This window comes from Haliaeetus albicilla, chromosome 7 (genome assembly GCF_947461875.1).
Source record: "Haliaeetus albicilla chromosome 7, bHalAlb1.1, whole genome shotgun sequence".
Classification (NCBI taxonomy): Eukaryota; Metazoa; Chordata; class Aves; order Accipitriformes; family Accipitridae; genus Haliaeetus; species Haliaeetus albicilla.
In genome coordinates, this window is record NC_091489.1 from 16,657,496 (window position 1) to 16,661,663 (window position 4,168).

At 39.1% G+C, this 4,168-nt stretch overlaps 1 long non-coding RNA gene across 1 annotated transcript; it reads right to left on the reverse strand.

Moving 5' to 3' along the window:
- Positions 1 to 569: 569 nt before the first annotated feature.
- Positions 570 to 3,766, reverse strand: LOC138686075 (uncharacterized). Its single transcript, XR_011325395.1, has 3 exons — positions 3,413 to 3,766; positions 2,603 to 2,697; positions 570 to 635 (listed from the first exon to the last, which is right to left on the reverse strand). It is a non-coding gene; the product is annotated as an uncharacterized lncRNA (long non-coding RNA).
- Between the last annotated feature and the right edge of the window lie 402 nt (positions 3,767 to 4,168).

A 4,168-nucleotide genomic window follows, 5' to 3' on the forward strand; every position in this document is an offset into this window, starting at 1 on the left:
CCTTAGCCTGCAACTCTTGCTTAAGTGGGATGCTTTGGTGGTGTGCTGAAGGGCTTTGCATCCTAGAGTACAGTTATGAATGCCACTGAGCGATCAGATTAAACAAAAAACACTGTAAAACCTGTATCTTCAAAGACAACCAATGGATAAGAAACCAGCTAGTGACATAACCTTTCAAATTATCTAAATAACTGATCAAGTACAGAGAGGAATAACCTTTTAAAATCATTAGATTTTGTAAGCAGATGTACAAATAATTAACCTGAAATTATGCAGCCAGGGAATAATGTAGATTACAGATTTCAAAGTCAGAACAACCGTAGTTAGAAAGGCAAGCAAATGCTGCTTAGAGAAGGCAGACATCTTCTATTGATTTTCAGGTAAGCCAGTCAGAGCCAGAACTGCACGTTCTACTTGTAACGATAGGACACTGAAAAACAGCAGGACCAGTACTTTAACTTTCTCTGTCTGTTCTGGAAATGCTCTTTCTCTGAGCTTCTGAATCACTGGTTTTATTGCTATTTATATGATAGTAGTTCCCAAGACAAGGTAAGGCAGTTTACAGGCACTGGAAGTCAAGTCCCAAGCATCTCAGCTTTTCATTTGCATTTATAAAGGGCAATGTTAAAATGTTCCTACAGACAAAGAGGAAAATTGATGAGAAGTCATATTATTTTCTTTTGCAAAGGACAATAGGCACATACAGATGCAAGTGAAAGGAGGCAAACCTGAAAAGATTTCTCAAATCGAAAGAGGTTGCTAACACTTGTATATGAGGCAAAGGTGGTGGGAGGAACCACATCCTTTGTGCAAAACACTGGTACATGGACAAACCACTGCTGAAGAAATCCCTTCTTTCTGGTAGGGGAATCCATAAGGGAGACAGTCAAAGATGGATGAGGATAAAAAGGGCATGAAAAGGGGCCAGGTAGAGAAGCTGAATGAGTAAAAAACCAGCAGGAGCATGGGGATGACGGAAAACCAGCAGTTGGGAAAAATAGACCCCCTGAAAGTGGCCTGTACCAATAGAGAAGCAAACTGCCAAGTATTTTTCTCAGTTTTGCTTATGGGTTGACACTGTGAAAGTGTTCTCATTCCTGGCTCATCTGAGATGACCTCTGCCCAGTGATAAATGGTTGCTCACTCCACTGTCTCATCTGGCTTGCAGAGTGAGAAGGATGGAGACTCCATATGAGGTTTCAGATTCTTCCGCACTACTAGAAAGCAATTTAAGACATTAAAAAAATGAAAAGAAAGGCAGAGGAGTTCACTTCCCTCCTATCAGTTGCCCTGGTATCTAAATTATCTTCTAGGCTCTGTGCCCAAAATCTTTATGCGGTGCTATAGAAATGCAGAGTAATCTTTCTTCACCTGAGAGTGAAAATTGGTGTTAGTATAAAGAGAACAACCCCTCCAGGATTTACTGTACTCCAAGGACTTGGTCAGCTGTGGCAATTTGTTCCATTATGACTAGTTTCCATATCACTGCAATATGCTGATGGATATGTCTCTAAGATTAAAATCTGCTGTTACATCAATGTAAAGCTAGCACAAGGCAGATACAAAGATTTAGTTTTCATATCTATCTTGATATCTAAAATGTTCTGCATTTAAAATATTTCTTGCAGTATGCCAGTATCTATTTGGGACTGTATTTACATGGAGGGCTTCACCTGCTCTCAAATTTCAGAAAAGGTCTTAAAAAGACATGTGGCTACATACAAGATTTTTGGCTGACTTAAAGCTAGCCTGAAACCTAGCAGTCCTCAACAGATGATGGGCCAGGACTTAGGTGCAAAGTCCCAGCTTTCCAAAACATCCCATGTGGATGGACTTAGACCTGAACTAGGGTGGCATTTCTCCTGATCATACTCTTACCACATAAAGGTGAGCTCTGAAAACAAAACTTTAATGGGCAAACTGCTCCACCTGTCCTTCTGCCCATCTTGTCAAATCCTGGAAATGATGCAGACTTCCAGAAGTTTTCTACAGCCAGTTCTGTTTGTCACCAATCTTTCCCTCCAAAAGTGGTCAAAGGCAATTTTCGTAAACTTTTGATACTATCTGCACCCAAAGTCAGCACAGGCAACGAGAGGAAGATCTGCCAAATGGCATATTTTATAGCACCTTAATCCACACACTATAATAATGCAGTCAACATTTTTTTTTTAATAATGGACCATTTAAATTTTTTTTAATCTTCATTGTTTTTAAAAGACCATTAGGAAGGCTTGCCTGCATTTTCTGTGGAGATTAGCAGCAGGGGAAGGGTGAATGTTTATCACCCACCACCTGGAGAGGCTAAATGTACAAAAACCCATAAAATGTAGATGTAAACTTGTAAGGCTTGATTCCCTGCCAAAGCAGAGCTTGAGCTCAATTACTCAAAATCATGCCGAAGTTGACTAGCCACCTGCTAGAGTATGAGCTAGAATGGAAGGAACACCTGCAAAATAAGACCAGGGAGGTGGGGGGGAGGAAGTCATCCTTGAAAGGGAAGTAACAGAAAGACGCAGCAAGAGACTGTACTGAGAATTAATGTTTTCCAATAAATTATCCTCAAAGCCATGTACGAGAGTTCAGCAAGCAAGAAGCTACCTACAAATAAACCAAGATGGGGAACCACACCACAATCAAGATGGTTGATTGTGGTTCTCCTCAGACTGATGGTTTGATTTTTGGATTTTATCAGCATTTCTGAAGATGGAGAAACAGCAGTAATGAATTCTTGCTGCCCTGCTTATTTCCAGATGCTGTCATGTTTCATGAATATTTCCTCCTTCACTAACGGTTGAGGTAAAACATAAACTAAAAGTCCAAAATACCATGGAGTCAACTAATCTCTAAGAAATTGTATCTATTGGTATCCACACAGCAGTTTCTCCTGAGTCCCTCTTCTACCTAATATTTTTCATGAATTCATTTATTGTGTAGACAGCTCACCAATATGTGCTCAGAACTGTTTCTAGATAGGCTGTGAGATTGTGATAATGAAAAAAGATAGTCAGCTGGTTTACCAGCACAATGTTATTTATTACTTGCAAATAACAAAACCATCATTCAGACTGTAGGCTCACCATATCTGTATTTGTTAGCAGATATCTACCTCTTGGGTTCCTTGTTAAACAAAGAAGTACGGGTCCAAGCTGAATTCCCTAGTCCTATATAAGTAACTTCTGAGAATTAGAATTGAGGTACCAGATTGTAGTACCCATTAACCAGGCTTAGTGTGCTATGGAGATAAAGTGCAGTTCAGAAAGAAATGATTGATGATGAGAATAGCCTTTCCTTACTAGGTTGTTCTGCAATACAGAAGCAGAGCTGAAGTAAATAAAACAGCAAACACAGGAACATCTTACTCAAAAAACAGAGAAAAGAGCAACTCGATGTCAACACTGGATAAGCAGGTGACACTCACTGGCTGTTCTGCAATTTCTGTAGAAGCTCTTCTGCAGAAAAAATAATGCCACCTAAAAACAAATAAATAAAAAAAAAGGCTAGGCATGCAGAAGTAGGTCTGTAGCAAGTCCCCTGAATCTCTTGGAGGAGGGGTCACAATTGAATTAATCTCCATAAAAATGATATTGCTGATTCTGTTACTATTTCTATTTCCTTAACACTTAGAAGTCTGACTAGACCCTCATTTTAGCAGGCATCAATCAATTTTGCTTGTATCAAAAACTGACCATCTCTAACACCATTCTTGAAGGATGCAATATCTGGAGACAATTTGAAAGTGAAAGTTTCTCTGTTCCACAGAAAGAACAGCCAAAATGGTAGTACTTAATAGCAGGCAATGGATAAAATCCATTGCCCAATGCATGTTATAGTCCCCACCTTTTCCTCAGTCTGAAAGTGAGTACCTGAAATAGAGTATTTCTGTGACAGCTGGCCACTTGAACTGCAAAAAGTTCCACCATCTAATCATTATATTAAAATTCATGGTTTCAAAAAAATAACGTATGTTTATTGTGCTCTGTAGAAGAGGCTGAGTAAAACCAATTCTATGAGTAACATTTTTTACCTTCTCTTTCAGCCTTCTTTACTTTCTTTATATTTACTCCCTTTTCTTGTTTCAAACTTAATTGCGATAAATGGCTCCTAAATTAGCACAGATGAGTGTCTGATAAGGTTGGATTTTATACCTGACTGGCATTAACACTGGCTA